Here is a 7,564-nt window from a genome sequence, read left to right on the forward strand (position 1 = left end):
AGGAAATAAGGTTGTCCATAATCTTTTTTTAACATGGCTTCCAGCATAAAACTTGGTGACTAAAAACAGATATTTTTTCATTCCTAAGGGGTCAGGGCAAGGCACATAGATATCCAATTTATTGCCACTAAGCTTTTTATCCTAAAATTTGAAATATTTGAGCGTACAAAAAGTTTCATGTTGTATGCTCTTTATTGGATGCATAGATCTATGTTTATGGAAAGTTTTAATGGTTGCAAAGTCAACTTGCAAAAATGATTCATTTTTGTAGAGATCTCGATATATCATACTGCATTCTAATAAAATTTTCAATACTGGCTGTAATGTAGATTATAATACTAATGTTTCCCATGGGATCCCGTGATCAGAACTCCTTTGGTAAATGTCCTAGAGTTAAGGTGAATGCACCAAAGAGCTGTAACTCACTGACATTTAATACTGGCTAATGCAATATGAAAAAATCGGCAGCAAATACAGGCTATAGAGAAACACTCCTTCAAGATTTGGAGTCCAGGTCATTCACAAAATGTTTTCTCCTCATATTCTGAGATTAATGTAGTTCTGACACCTTCCTCACAGATACATGATGATTTAGGAAAGACAACAAGAAAGTCATGGAGATAACAGATGAATGGGGCCTTCAGACAGTAACATTGTAACGAGAAATGAAACTTGCACTCTTTGAACAGAATTTTTCCAGGAAAGCACTTTCAAACTCTTGAGAGGGAAACATCAAAGTCTGAAGGGCAGATATGAAAAAAGTTTCCCCTCTTATACCAAAGTGACACAAATTCAATCTGACACACATTTATAGTGAATTTTGTGTGCCAACAAAGATAAAAAGGAAAAGGATACGTGCTTGTCCTCAAGGAACTTATTACAATTATCTCTCAGCTGACTGGGACCTCTGTTTTCTGAATATTGTTCCCTTCTGTCCTCTGCCTACTTCAAAAAGGACTGAACTTGTACAGGAGTTTTAAAAGTACTCTCTTAAGATGCTCAATTTCTGTCAAAATACTAGGAAACACAAATGGTAACTACCATGAAAAAACATTTTTTTCACCAATCAACGTGGCAAAGACCAAGAGGCTTAATTAACAACAGAATCTGTTGGTAAGAGTGTGGAGCAACAGGCACTCTCAGACATTTCTGGTGGGCGTGGAAAGAGATATGACCATTACAGAAAGCAACCTGGTGATGCTTACCTGAAGTTTAAATGCATATACAAGTTGATCGAACAACTCTTCTTCTGGAAACATATTGCCCTTTGCAAGTACTTTACTCTTGTGAAAGGATGGATGTTAGGTATATTTGCGGTGCTACTGCTGTAATAGCAAGAGATCAAAAGCACCTAACTGTCCAAGCATGGGGCATATGTGTCAATAGGCACATGTTTATTGACACATATATTCTGAATAAGCAGAAACTGTAATAACTGAGGAAGCTCTATATGAGTTCATATGGAACCAGAGCCGGATATATTTCTAGGAGAAACAAACAAGGTGCAGAAAGACCTTATGGTGTGTTGCTGTTTATGTTTAAATAGGTGCTGTGGGTGTGTGTGTAGAGAAAGAGCCATGTTGTGCATAAAATATATCTGGAAGAGGACACAAGAAACTGAACACAGTGCCTCCTCTAGGGAGGGCAAGAGGATGGCTGGGTCCCTGGGCTAGTAGGGAGATTTACTCTTCATTATCTACCTTTTGCGCCAGTTGCCTCTATTACTAATTCAAATAATTAAATTTAAAGGGAAGGTTTCTAGAAGGGCATGTTTCCAAACCAGAGATCTGAGGGAGTGCACAATGCACACTATTAAACTAGTCATTTCTACAAGGCCCTACCACTTTTGAAGCCCATCAAATAGAATGAGCTTGTTCTGGAACACAAGTCCTAAAACTAGATCCCCACAGAGAGAATGGGGGTGACTCAGTCCAGGGGTCTCTGGGACTCACTTCCCAGGTCCGCATTTTGGGATGCCAGTGCCCTCTTTCTGCCTTGACTGTTGCCACCTTGAGGAAAAAATCGATTCCTAAGATTTCTGCATCTGTGAGCACCCTCAGCTGCATTCTGTGCACCCCCAGCATTGGGGTGCCCCATGGCTTTCCTCACCCATGCTTGCTCCTGTCTCCATGTCCTCAAGCCCCACCCATCCACCTGGAGGTCACAGGCAATCCTAATCCCCATCCCCCGGGATGTTTACCACCTTCTGTCTCCCGCTGCTGCTGCTGAGGCACACTCTCTGCGACAGGACATCTCAGTCATGGCTTTTTTTTTCCATTGCATTTATTTGTTTGTCTCCCCAAACGGAATGTGAATTCCCTGGAGAGGGATCTGTTCATCTTTGTTTCCCCACAACAGTCATTCAGTTGAGATGTCTAATAACTGACCATCAGCTGAAGAGCCACTTCAAAGCTGGTGCCCCCTGTGCCCTCTGTACCCAAACCATCAGCCCCCACTGCCCAGCGGTACCCAGGGATGTCAGCCCTTTGGGGACTATGCCGGCTAATGGCAATGAAGTTGTCTTCTTACCCAAAGGTCCATCCTGCCCCACCCTTCCAGAATTCACTCTCAGGCTTGGAACTGAAAAGATGTCCCATGCCATGATGGAAAAACAGGGTAGCTGCTCCACCAAGTCATACTTTTTACATACCATGTTACACCCAACACCAGGACGCAGGTTGACCTGCAGCTGAGGGCATTTCCCGCAGCCCGCTTTCCTAAATCCCAGGGCTCCCAGTCCCCTGATCCTGCCTGAGAAGTTCCTGCTCAGGGCAACCGACCAGCAACAGCGTCCCCCTGAGCACCCTGAATGCCCCAAAGAGACAGCTCCTGGACTCAGCAGTGGGCCGTCTTGTTTACAAAGCCCACCCTCTGAGAATGGAAGCTCTGTCTTGGTTCTACGAAAATACAGTCAGTCCTGGCATTTTTGAAAATGAAATTTCCCTGGAGGATACTTTACATCGACACGCAACTATGCAACTTTCTGCCACACTTTCACCCCGACACCTTGGGAGTGGTGCTGCTGGTGCCTCTAGCACCCGCTTCCCCGTCCTGCCACCTGGACAAGAAACACAGCGCAATAGCCACATGCCTTGTAGGGGCTGGTGTGGGAGTGGGAGTCCTCAGGCTTGGCTTAAACTGGGATTCAGAGTCTGGCCATGTCTGGAGAATTTCTGAATCAAAGGGGTTGGGTGTTCACTGGCATGAGGAGTGTGACCTGGAGGGAGGAAGGTTCGTGCTTCAGGGCCCTGAGCAGAGGCACCAATGCCCCAGGAGAGACAACAGAGTGGCTCCAGCACAGTGAGCCTGGAATGGGACCTGGGATCTTCTGGCACCACTGGAAACTCTGACAATCAGTGTTCAGGGCAGCCACAGGGGAGAGGGCATGAAAGTCCCCAGGTAACAGCATTCTTAAGTGGCTTTGCAGGAAACAGACACTAACAATGAATCCTAAGAAAAGAACCTATGAGAACTGTCCTGAGCCCATGTGAAACACAACCATAAATCAAATCAGGGCAGAGCCACTACTGTCACACAGACAGATGCACTGAGGCAGCCAAGTCTGATGGCTCATGTCAAGGTGGCAACCTTCCTACGTCAGGCAGAAGAGGCCTGAGGAATTTCAGGCTACAAAAGCAACTTGCAGACATCAAGGGTACTGAAAACTGAATCGACAGTCTTTCATCCCTGAGGATGACAGCTCCCAAAATGTAGAACACAGTCTGCCTCAGGCTCTACTGCCCCACCAAGTTCACTCCTGCCCATCCCAGAAATGAGGTATGCAGGGACCAGTGAAATGCCAGCCCTTGCCCTTAGAAACGGCAGCTTGTCTTGACTACAGACACCTCTCCGGACGCACCCAGAGCCTCTATTACGCAAAGGGAATATAACTCCTAACAAGAGGAAATAAATCTGATCACCCAAAGCAGAAGCCAAAACCAGAAGGGTGATGGTGGTTTTCCAGCAGTGAATAAATCCACGACTTGATTTTTTTTTTTTTTTTGGATATACATTCCAGATGTTTAAGAGAAATCTACAAGCCACATCTCTAGATTCCAAACTGGCCTCTCTGTTCATCTCCTCTCTGCCCTAAGCAACTCTCCTTCCTGTAGTTGAGTTAATTTCCCCCAAAGCCCACTTTGTTTATTAATTTGCTGAAGAGGTTCTCCAGTCATCACACATGTTCCAATGTTCTTAGATTTGCTTTTAGAACTGGGTGGACTGAACCAGTATTTCCAGGACTATCCCCTGCTAAAACTTCAGGCTCATCTGTTCTCCAAAAAGCATTTTTCCATCTTCGCTCTTGTTGCCTGTCACTCACCCCATACCCATAATCATTTGTGGATATCTTGCCATCTTTCAAAATCCAACTCAACGCCACCTCTTTCAGGAAGACCTTCCTGATTCTTCCAGTGGGAATCAATCTCTCTCTCTCTCTCCCGAACTGCTACAGGCCCTTGTTGCCTCTGCTCCTTTCAGGTGATTCTTCTCACACTGCTTTGTGTTATGGTTGCTTTCCAAACAGGCTGTGCTCCTGAGGAGTGAGATGTATTTTGGATTTTCTGTACTACACATTTTCTGATATCCCACAGTACTTAGCATTACACCTCACATGTAATATAGACTTGCAGCGTTTAGACTGCAAGGGGCCTCCTATGGACTAAATTGTGTTCCCCCTCAAAAAATTAATATTTTGGAGCCCCAGCCCCCAATGTGATGGTATTTGGATATTAGACCTTGGAGAAATAACTAGGTTTAGATGAGATCATGAGGGTGAGATCCTCATGATGGGACTGCTGTCCTTTTAAGAAGAGACACCAGCTGGGTGTGGTGGGTCATGTCTCAAATCTTAGCACTTTAGGAGGCCAAGGCAGGCGGATCACTTGAGTCAAGGAGTTCAAGACCAGCCTGGGCAACATGACGAATCTCTGTCTCTACAAAAAATACAAAAAAATTAGCCAGGAATGATGGTGTGCTCCTGTGTTCCCAACTACCAGAAAGGCTGAGGTGGAAGGATCTCTTGAGCCCGGGAGTTCGAGGCTGCAGTGAGCTGAGGTTGTACCACTGCACTCCAGCCTGGGTAGCAGAGTGAGATCTTATCTAAAAAAAAAAAACAAAAGAAAAACAAAAACCAGAAAGAGACAGAGAAGGAGACGCTAGAGATTTTGCTAACTGTCTATCTGTCTGTCTCTGCCATGTGAATACGCAGTGAGGAGATGGCCATCTGCAAGCAAGAAAGGGAGCCCTCAGCACAACCTAACCATGGTGGCACCCCCATCTCACACTTTCCAGTCACCAGAACTGTGAAAAAGTACATTTCTGTTGTTTAAACTCCCAGTCCACGTATGGCACTGTATTATGGCAGCCTGAACTGACCAAAACAGGCTGTCCTCTGAACCAGCCTTTTTATTTTCTACAGTGGTTAAGTACCAGGTCCAAAGCAACACAGAGCAGAGCAGGGATCAAAACCCAGTCAGTCTCCTAACCCCCAGCCCACAGCTCAAGCAAATAGAACAAGCTTGCCAAATAACACAGAATGAAAGAAAAGGCCCAAAGCAAGAAGTATATTTTTCTTAGACATGTCCGTACCTCAAACTCTTTTTATCCTAGCTTTGAAATAACAAACCGAAGGTCCAAGGGGACTTCCAGCAAGGTCTGAAATTGAGAATTTGGCTTAAAAGGCTGCAAGGGATGAAGAAAAGAAGGGGAGGAGGCTAACTATTTGGTTAAGACAATATCATATTACAGAGTTATGAATTATGCAAATGAAACCACAGGATTCACAACCTCATGAGATTTCTTGTACCTATACAAAAAACTGCGCGAACAAGCATTTCGGAGCTTTGCTTTAAAATCTTCTGTCACTACCACCCTGTTACACTAGTTATAGGGTTTTCCATCTCATGAAGGGCTTCCACACATACCATCTCATGGAATACATGTAACAGCCAGCACAGGTATCACCATCTCCCTGCAGCAGAGTATACTCCTGAGCCTTAGCTCGCTTAAGTGACCCAAGCAAAGTCACAGAGCTGTTGGAACTGCGACTGGAATATTCCATGTGTTTGTGCAAGCGAGAGAGGGATAGACATAAACAGAAAGAAAGAGAGTTGGGGTGGGGTTGATCCCACTTCACTATATTTTCCCAAGATTGCATTCAAAGAAGTCCCACAAATGTTCCCCATCAGCAGGCAGCTGAAAGAAAATAAACCACTGATGACAGCCCTGGGCTTAGCCCTTGTTCTGTCACCAATTCAGTATTGACTGGGGCGAGCCACTTAGCCTCTCTAGTTCTGCTTCGTCAACTGCGAAAAAAAGGTGTGTTGAATTGTTTTATCTTCTTCTTCTTTTTTTTTTTTTTTCCAGTCAATGAAAGGGACACTTTATTGAGGCCCCAGGGCCATGGGGCCTGGGCAGGAGGCTGCCCTTGGGGGAAGGAAGAGGCTTATTTGACCTTCTTCTTGGGGCGCAGGTTGCTGGTGTGGCTGCACTTCTTGTGGCAGTTGACAGCACAGGGGTGCAGGCGAGCACAGCACTTGCGGCAGATCATCTTGTCGCAGTTGTATTTCTGGGCAAGCTGGCAGAGGGAAGGCTCAATAATGCTACCTTGCAGGTGCAGCCCCAGGTGCAGGTTGGACTCTTTCTGGATGTTGCAGTCTGAAAGAGTGCGGCTCCAGCTGTTTGCCCGCAAATATCAGACGCTGCTGGTCAAGTGGGATGCCCTCCTTGTCTTGAATTTTGGCCTTGACGTTCTCAGTGGTGTCACTGGGCTCGACCTCGAGGGTGATGATCTTACCTGTGAGGGTCTTCACAAAGATCTGCATCTCTGCATTTGTAGCTCGGCCGCCTCAGTCTGGTTTTGTCTTTCATTCCCTTTAAGCTCAGACAATCTGTGGTTTTCTAAATTAGACAGTTAGATAAAAGATCAGGCCAAGTCACTTCCAAAAATGTCTGAGCTCTGGATCAGGCACTCAGGAGGACTATACCTTTTCATGATGCTTCTTCCCCAAACTCTTCATATGGGAAGGGGGCAGAGACAAGACTGCAACTGGTCTGAATGCAACAAGAATTTAAGTCGGTGCTGTCATTAAAAAACTCAGCTTTAGCCATTGGCACCAATGTGGGCAACATGGCTTTGCAGGAAACCAGATCCAAGTATGCAGAAGATCAAAAGCTTTATTCCACTGTGACCAGCAAAAGGCACATTTCTCAGACACTCTTCTCTACGGAATTGAAGATCTTGTGAGATCCTGACTAACTTAGACCCTAAACACCAGTTATTTCAGGCCAGTGACAGCGCCAGATCAATAAATACTCAAATCATAGTAAATCAGAAAACAATGTTAATAGCACGAAAAATTGCTTTATATGGCAGCAACCGTATTTATTCACCATATGTATTTCTAATAAAATACAGAGAAGGTAAGGGCTTAATATGTCATTCTGTCAGTTTTTATTTTTAACACAGACTATTTTTAATCAAATTCAAAAAATTTCCTCAATGATCCCATGGCTCTAGGGCAACTAAGAACATTCATCAGGAGAAAGACATTAGGGCAGGTTT

At 44.9% G+C, this 7,564-nt stretch overlaps 1 pseudogene; it reads right to left on the reverse strand.

The window, feature by feature from the left end:
* Nucleotides 1-6,445: 6,445 nt before the first annotated feature.
* LOC104660301 lies at nucleotides 6,446-6,839 on the reverse strand (annotated as a pseudogene).
* Between the last annotated feature and the right edge of the window lie 725 nt (nucleotides 6,840-7,564).

Source organism: Rhinopithecus roxellana, chromosome 6, assembly GCF_007565055.1.
Source record: "Rhinopithecus roxellana isolate Shanxi Qingling chromosome 6, ASM756505v1, whole genome shotgun sequence".
NCBI classification, from domain to species: Eukaryota; Metazoa; Chordata; class Mammalia; order Primates; family Cercopithecidae; genus Rhinopithecus; species Rhinopithecus roxellana.